This window comes from Myotis davidii, unplaced genomic scaffold, assembly GCF_000327345.1.
Source record: "Myotis davidii unplaced genomic scaffold, ASM32734v1 scaffold963, whole genome shotgun sequence".
Classification (NCBI taxonomy): Eukaryota; Metazoa; Chordata; class Mammalia; order Chiroptera; family Vespertilionidae; genus Myotis; species Myotis davidii.
The window spans coordinates 325852-335007 of record NW_006294116.1 but is presented as its reverse complement, the minus strand read 5'-3'; the positions used below and the strand labels follow the sequence as shown (position 1 = coordinate 335007).

Genomic DNA, 9156 nt, shown 5'->3' with positions numbered 1-9156 from the left:
TTGTTTTGTTTGTTTACAATATACAAATTAAATCTATTACCAGATTATAGATACAAAATAATCAGCCATTTACATGCAATAAACATTAATATTTCAAGAAAAATGATTTTAAATATAATAATATTACATGCAATAAACATTAATATTTCAAGAAAAAAGTTTAAATATAATAATATTACCAGAGCTGTACTAACATAGTATAATATCACAAAAGTTGTAGGAAATATTAAAAATCCCCTCTAAAAGGAAGTTATTGTAATGTACATTCCAAATTACTGCCTCCTATGGCAATCTTATATGGCTGTAATAAGGACAAACATCACTTTTCTGAACAAGCATTTCAAAGACAGAAGAAAGATTTCAGACCAAAAATGTCTTTGAGCCCCAAACAGCCTTTGGGTTTGCAGTGAGGTGAAGTAATTTCTTTCTCTGCTCTCAAGCCAGAAAAAACAAATCAGTTTGTGGCAAGAACATAGTCAAACATTACTTTGTCTGAACATATCCTCTCCTGGGCTCACCGTTCACCACAGAAAGTACAGTGTTTACATTGTCGGCATACTGGAAGAACTCACACCTCTAATTGTGCAGTTGAAGAAAAGAAATTATCTTTTTAAAAAGTTGTTTATTGATCTGAGAGAGAGAAAGAAAGAGAGAAATACTGATTTGTTGTTCCACTTATTTAGGCAATCATTGGTTGGTTCTTATATGTGCCCTGATCGGGAATCAAACATACAACCTGGGTGCATCCGGATGATGCTCCAACCAACTGAGCACCCAGCCAGGGCTATTTTTCTCTTCTCTTTCTTCCTTCCTTCCTTCCTTCCTTTCTTCCTTTCTTTCTTCCTTCCTTCCTTCCTTCCTTCCTGCCTTCCTGCCTTCCTTCCTTCCTTCCTTTCTTCCTTTCTTTCTTCCTTCCTTCCTTCCTTCCTTTCTCTTTTAAGGAAGATTGGAGAAAACTCATGGCAGAGTTGAAATTTCATTGTTTTGAATAGAAGGGAACAAGGTAACTTAAAATAATTAATACAGAGATACGTGAGAATGCTTCTACTGGAAAAATTAATTTTATAAATCATAAAGTGTATGTTTTCAAAATATTTAGTCTAACAGTAGTGTTAACACTCAGCAAAGTCTTGATGCTGATTTTATTCAACAGCCATTTATTGAGCACCTGGCGTGTTCTAGGCACCTTGCTAGGTGCCGGTGGTACAGAGAGAGAGACAAATCCAGGCAGTGAGGCGAACATCTGAACTCGGGAATTTCTGCATCATGTGCTCAGCCCTGGCCTGTAGCTGTGAACTCAGTGTCTCAGAGCCTGGAGGAAGAGTGGCTCCCTCTCCAGGGTCCTGGAGATGGCTTCCTGATTAGGTGACTTGAAAGCTGAGAGATAAGTATTTATCAGGTGGAGAGAGGTGGATAAAGCATTTTAGAGAGAGGGAACAGCATGTACACATGGGGAGAGTAAAGAAAGTGCACTGATCTAGAGAGTGATGTTGGGCTTAGATTGGGAGGCACCTTGTACGCTAGGTTTAGACATTTGGACTTTACCCCAAAGCCAGTAGGGAAGCAAGACCGACTCTTACTAGCAAGTGTGAAGGATGGTTCCGATGAGAGTATTACAGATCAACTGCTGTGGGTAGCAGGGAAAGACAGAGTGTTGACCCTGTGAAAGACTAAGATGGTGGAAATGGGAAGGACAGATCCAATTCTGGTGACTTGTCTTTTTTGAGATAGAATCAATACAACTTAGTGGTTTGCCAGAGGTGGGGGTAAGAGATAAACTTCCTTAAGGAGGGCAGTTGGTTTATTACCGTGACTCAACTGTGAGAGGAATGAAAATTCTGTTCTATGACTCTAAAACATGTTTTCAGCCAGGGTCCCCTGTGAAGTGTGATTCCATGGTGAGCCTCTTGGATGTGTCATTTAATCAGTAGGTGGTTATGGTTCCCCTGATAAAGCATCCGCCCCTCCCTGCTGACAGGCCCTCTCCCCACCCCTCTCTCACCCTCGTGCATAAACATACCCTCAACCCCCTCCAGTTTCTCAGAGTTCAAGCTGTCATCAGAAGGTCATCAAAGATGGACTTTAGCTGTGTGGATGAGATTGAAAAAGAATGAGATGTTCCTGTGAATCTAGGAGATAGAACGCAGGTGATAAAGAGTGCCACCGTCTAAAGTAAGGAGGAACCCAGAGAGAGCGTTCGTTTGTCCCTGTGTCTCCTTGACACCACCTTCGTTACAACCAGGAAAAGAATAGTTAGAAGAAACTGTTAGCTCCCCATGGCCTTCCAGAACTCCATCCCCATGTGCACTGCTGAGCGAATCTGGACCCACCTCTTCTCTGTGCTTTTCTCTGCCATCCACACTCAACAAAATCTGTCCTTGGGCCCAGCGCTGGTTCTGGAAGTGGGGCAGAAAAGGAAAAGGCGTTTTCTCTCTGTTCTGTGGGGTCTCAATTTAAAAATATTCACTGAGTGTGCATTCTATGCATCAAGCAGGGGAGAAGTGTGTTTGGCATAGTGTCTTAGAGATGTTTTTCAATGTGGGTCATGACCTATTAATGGTCATAAAACTAGTTTAGCAGGTTGTGGCCCATATTTTATATAATTTTACATAAAAAATATAACAAAACATAAATTATCCAAACAAAGTAAGAATAATTTTATGAAATGTATGTCCATTTTAAGTTTATTTGTAATCTCATTATGTAAAATGATTTGGATCATGGCCAAAAGTCTTTAAAAATATAGTATCTGGACTACTTATTGAGGATAGATCATTAGAATGAGAGGAGAGTATAGGCCTGGAAATCAAACCCCTTGTCGGTCTGGGAACTTGATTCTAGTCGTAACATTCCTATAAATGCATTTTCAGAGCACAGCCTTTTTGTAAGATGGAGACACCTTTGTGAGGCAGATGCTTATTTCTGAATTGAGGAAAAATAATTAGCAGATGTATTGGTTTCCTAGGGCTGCTGTAACAAGGTACCACAAACCAGACTTAGAATAATAGGAAGTTATCGCACCCCCCCTCCCCCTGTCCTGGAGGCCAGAAGTCCCAAGTCAATGTGTTGGCAGGGCCGAGTGCCCACTGAAGGCGCTGGGGAACCTTAGGCCTCTCCCAGCATGGCTTGTGGCAGCATAACTCCCATCTTCACGTGGCATTCTCCCCTATGTGCCTGTCTCTGTGTCCAAATTGTCCCTTGTTATAAGGACTCCTGCCGCTCTAATAACTTCATTTTAACTTGATCACTCCTGTAAACATCCTATCTCCAAATAAGCTCACTTTCTGACATATGGGTTAGGGGTTCAGCATGTCTTTTTGAAGGGACACAATTGAACCCATAACAATATATTTCAAATTTCCACTAGGCATTTAAGAAGGTAGTATGGGGGGGAAAGGAAGCCGTAGAAACATTTTTCTATATTATCGGGGGAGGGAGCATTCTAAATTTTTGGAATTCTTGTTTTGTCTGTTTTGCCTCCAAGATAACACCTCTTTGTGTTGGCTAAAATGCCTGTCCTGTGAATAGTAACAGCTTCAGCTCTTCACACTTACCCTTTAGTCAGGAAAATCCATTTGCTCTTGAACTTCAGTAGTTTGTTTTTCTTTGTACTGGCTCGGTGTTGCAATTTTAGTCACAATATACAAATAAAAAAATGGCAAACAAAACTGCTTGGGTTTACAATCAGTGTATATATGAAAATATTCCCCAAAATTCCAGCGGTGAACTCTTAGCTGCCTACCAATCTGAAAACTTTTACATGTGTTTTAAAAAAACACAGATTTTTTTTCCCCATACTCCTCATGGGGCCAAACCAAAAGCCTGTAGCAGAACATCCTGCTACATCACTCCCCAGCTGTAGTGGGGCATGGCCTTGCCTGAGACTGTGCATACATCAACAGTGCTCCAGTAAGCACTAGCCGGTTTGGCTCAGTGGCTAGAGTGACGGCCTGCAGACTGGAAAGTCCCAGGTTCGATTCCAGTCAAGGGTACATACCTGGGTTGCGGGCTCAATCCCCATTGGGGGGCATGCAGAAGGCAGCCAGTCAATGATTCTCTCTCATCATTGATGTTTCTATCTCTCTCTTTCTTCCTTTCTCTCTGAAATAAATAAAATATATTTTAAAAATGCTCCAGTAAGTGTGGCACTCGGTGTTTTGCGGGAGGGAGGGAGGGGTGAAAATGTGCTAATTAACTTCACTCACCTGATCATTCTCTAAGAAAATTCTTAGCACATTCTGTTGCAACATGGAAAAAAACGCACACCTGAATTCCATAAAAATGTTTACTTAGTACTGTTGATTTTATCCTTTCACGTGTCCTTCACTTCCTCTCTCCCTTTTTTGCTCTTTTTTCTTTTTAAGCCCCCATAGATGGTTTTCCTAGTTTTTTTTCAATGAATAGAACCGAATCCTTAGCATTTGTTTATTTTTCTATCCTCGAGGAACACAAACTATTTCTTGCAGCTCAAATCACTTGCAAATGTAAAGTGTGTAACTAAATATGCAGATTATGTTAAATATTTTGGTAGCCAGCCATATTAACCAGTTAGAACAGTGGTTCTCAACCTTGGCGGCACATTAGAATCACCTGGGAATCTTGTTAAAATCCTGATTTCTGGGCCTCATCCTCTGGAAATTGTTACTAATGATGAGGCCCAGAAATCAGGATTTTAAAAAGATTCCCAGGTGATTCTAATGTGCAGCCAAGGTTGAGAACCACTGAGTTAGAAAGTTGGACTAATTGGAATGTTTCAAAAGGGAATTGAATGAAATGGTGCTTTTGACCCAGTAATTGAAAGTCCAGTCTGAACACCTCACTCTGGGAATTCTCACAACAGTATTTGGTTTTCCTTCGACGTAGAAAACACCATGATTTTCATGATTTCAGTTAACTGCTGTGTAATTAAACCAATAGGCATTGCCTTCTATTTAGAAATCATTCCAGCTCATGAAGATTCTAAGTCTAGGTATCATTCATTTCTCTGCACTTACCAGTGTTGTGCCATGTTGAAAAATAAGTTAGATAGGACCCTCCTGAAACTCTAATACCTGCGTTATTATCATCCTCTTTTGTAGCTTCTTAGGTTTAGACTATCACTTAGATCGGTTTGATAAATGTCCTTCCCACAGGCAGGTGTTTGGAGAGAGTGGAATACCACAAGTCTGAGGACAGTAAGCGCCTGATTGCCTGGCATACATGAGTTGATTGCCCAAATCTCTCAGTATATGCTTGAAAAAAAAATTTTTTTTAAATAAAAGCAAGTGAATTAGCTGCTTAAGCTTGTCCGTTTTTCAAAGTCAGCAAACAGGAAATGATTAAAATATGGGGTTCATACTAGCAACCAGAGGAAATTGAATGAATTCCAAGTTGTTACAGTTTGTCATTGGCTTAATTTCATGACACACATTCCTTCTTTCCTCTATATTGCATGCACTTATTTTTTTTACTTAAAAGTAAATCAGAATTAATTCTCGCCCTGACCGGTATGGCTCAGTGGATAGAGCGTTGCCCTGCGGACTCAAGGGTCCCAGGTTCGATTCTGGTCACAGGCATGTACCTTGGTTGCGGGCATATACCCAGTAGGGAGTGTGCAGGAGGCAGCTGATCGATGTTTCTCTCTCATCAATGTTTCTAACTATCTCTCTCCCTTCCTCTCTGTAAAAACTCAATAAAATACATATATATCTTTAAAGAATTAATTCTCAATTTTAAAATTTAGGCAAAAATAGGACTGGTTTCATATAATTGGGTATGCCTGAGAGTGACACAAAACCATAACCAGGCATGAACAATCTCTATAATTGATGTCTGGGGTCCTATAATAGTACTACACCTACTTTGTACAGAAGGAAAAATGGTGTTCATGTCAAATGTTTTGCATTCTCATATGTAAATTTTGTGGAAAAGCTTATTTTCTCAAACCTATTTGGAAGAATTCCTTTGGCCATTTTTCCTTAAAATTGCTTTTAAAATCAGTTTTACAATTAATTGATTTAATCTATTTGAAATAAATACTTTGATTTCGTTGTTTCAGAATTTATACCTTTATCCAGATTATATTGCTAAACTTCAGACATGGGTACTTTTATAAGTGGGGAAAGAGGAATATGTCAATTAACTATAAGAATTGATTATTTACCCTCATTTTCTTAATTTTTAAAAAAATATGTTTTTATTGATTTCAGAGAGGAAAGGAGAGGGAGAGATAGAAACATCAGTGATGAGACAGAAGGTTGATTGGCTGCCTCCTGCACACCCCACACTGGGGTGTGAGCCTGCAACCTGGGCATGTGCCCTAACCGGGAATTGAACCATGACCTCCTGGTTCATAGGTCAACTATCAACCACTGAGCCATGCCAGCTGGGCTCTTCATTTTTAAAAAATATGTTTTTTTATTGATTTCAGAGAGGAAGGGAAAAGGAGAGAGAAATGAAACATCAATGATGAGAATCATTGATGGGCTGACTCCTGCAAGCCCAACTCTGGGGATCGAGCCCGTATTCCAAGCATGTGCCCTGACTGGGAATCAGACCACAACCTCCTGGTTCATAGGTCAGCCAAGCCAGCTGTGCCATCCTCATTTTCCTTTCAAATTACAGTGTTCTTCTTGTTTACTACGGGGTGCGGATTGGTGCCTTGTTGGCTGCTGCTGATTGAGGAGAAGGTGTGAGGGAAGAAAGGATTGACTGATTTTGATCTTCTCTGTTTGCTACAAAGAAATTTAGTAGACACGCCAAATAAATCATTAGCCAAAACACATGAACAGCTGTATTCAGAATACTACATCATCTCACTGTAAATCATCTACCAAAAGCACTTCTAAATTCTAAGCAAGCCAACCATATTGATAATTAAATGTTCACTAAAGTACCCATGTTAATTTCCATTATAATTTGTCACATGTTAGAGTTAAGGATCTGTTCTTGGCAAAGAAATATTAAGTACAGTGTTCATTTTATAACACATGGAGGCTATTTTTCTCAAGTAAAATCATTACAGGTTTTTAGTTGCCGCCTTTTTGCATCGTTAGTTATAATTAGTACTTTTTGACACCGAATCCTTGATTAGGAAATAAACTTAGTTCTAATATGTTTATAATTCATTTTAAGTACTTTCAAGGAATATTTTCAAGTCAAATGTGTAAGCTCATTGTATCAGTTTGGCTTACCACTTCCTATAATAGCACTGCTCCTAGGGGTTTCTTCCCAGGACACCTGCAGGGATCTCAGGTGTAGTTGCCTCTGTCTTTCCAGCTTTGCAACTTAATTCTACAAGCCCGTCCACATTAGAGTTGATAATAAGCTGATTCGCCGCTTAACCCTTCCCATGGGAAGGATTGGCACAATCACTTACAAACATTAAAAGCTTTGGCAACATAAACATTAGAACAGCTAAGCGATATTGAAATTGGATACCAAAATCTCAAGAGAATGAAAAATAGTATTTCATACTTTGTGCCATCTTCTAACTAAAATGTTAAGCCCCAGCCGGTTTGGCTCAGTGGATAGAACTCTGCGGACTGAAGGGTCCCGGGTTCAACTCCAGTCAAAGTCACATGCCCGGGTTGTGAGCTCAATCTCCAGTAGGGTGCGTGCAGGAGGCAGTCGATCAATGATTCTCTCTCATCATTGATGTTTCTATCTCTCTCTTTCTCTCCCTTCCTCTCTGAAATCAATAAAATAATATTTTTTAAAAATGTTAAGACGTTTCCAGCTTTTAGGGTGGGGTGTGTGTATGTGGTGTGTGTGTGTGTGTGTGTGAGAATAGCTTTGTAATAAGGATTTGGTGATTGCCAAGATATTACCAATTGAAGCAAACTTCCCTTTTCATTAATGATGCTTAAACATATTTAAAAATAGGTGAGAAAGAGAAAACAAGAGTTAACTAGCTGTTTTCCCCAAAGTAGTATACACCCTAAGTGGTATATAAGATTTCACAATAGGGGTATAAGGAAAAATATGAGAGCTTCTAGTTATTTTTATCTAATACTTTACATTTCTACTTTTTATTTGCTTAATGATGTACATAATACTCAGTTATATATTGAAGGGAGTGGCTGCTTAAAAACTAATTTTAGTGCTCCTTTTGGCAGCACATACACTACAGTTGACATGACACAGAGATGAGCGTGGCCCCTGCTCCAGGGTGACACACAAGCTTGTGAAGCATTAAGAAAAGCAAACCTGCCCGTCTGGCGTGGCTCAGTGGTTGAGCATCTACCTGTCAACCTGGAGGTCAAGATTCGATTACCAGTCAGGGCACATGCCGTGGTGTGGGCTCGATCTCCAGTGTGGGGCGTGCAAGAGGCGGCCGATCAATGATTTTCTTTCATCATTGATGTTTCTATCTCTCTCTCCCTCTCCCTTTCTCTCTGAAGTAAAAAAAAATGCATATTTTTTTAAAAAAGAAAAGCAAACCTAATTTTATATGAGTGCATAATCAAAAAAGCCGAAAGACTACTCCAGGAGACACTGCGGGGCAGAGAGACTCATTCTTTGTTTTGAGGTCATTTATCAGAAAGAAGAAAACCATGTTAAAGAAAGGAAAAACTATTTTATTGTGGTATATAGTTTACATTTTTAAAATTGAAATACTTTTATATTAAGCTTCATGTTGCTTCTATGTTGTTTGGGAAACTTAAACTCTTTATGATTTCATTATGTTCTCTCATATTATCTACACGTGTTAATACTTAGAGCAATACAGAAGACAGAGCAGGAGTGTTTACTGCTGCGCTTTTCATTGCTAGGCCATCGTTTTTTGAAGTGGCTCACACTTAACAGGAATATTTTTGAGAGCTGTTTCTTTCATCACCATGTTAATGAGCTATAATTAGCTTTATTAAGATAACTGAGTATGTAATCATTTAAGAGTTTAGATACAATATATGAATACTTGGATTGGGGTTGTAGAATCCTATATAATAAAGAGGTAATATGCAAATTGACCATCACACCCTCCCAAGATGGCTGCCTATGACCAGGCCTCCAGGGGGTTTAGTGAGGGACAACCAAACGACTGAACAAGCAGGCTGCGTGGGGCAACCAGGCCGGCAGAGGGGTTAGTGAGGGACAACCAAACGTCTGAACAGCAGGCTGTGTGGGGCAACCAGGCCGGCGGGAGTCTGTGAGGGGAAACCAGGATGGCGGGGG

The 9156-nt window shown here is 39.7% G+C and overlaps 1 protein-coding gene across 1 annotated transcript in view; it reads left to right on the top strand.

Annotated features, from left to right (window-relative positions):
- The window catches only part of FAM13A (family with sequence similarity 13 member A), a 250927-nt gene that overhangs the window by 157237 nt on the left and 84534 nt on the right, over window positions 1–9156 (top strand). The window lies entirely within an intron of this gene.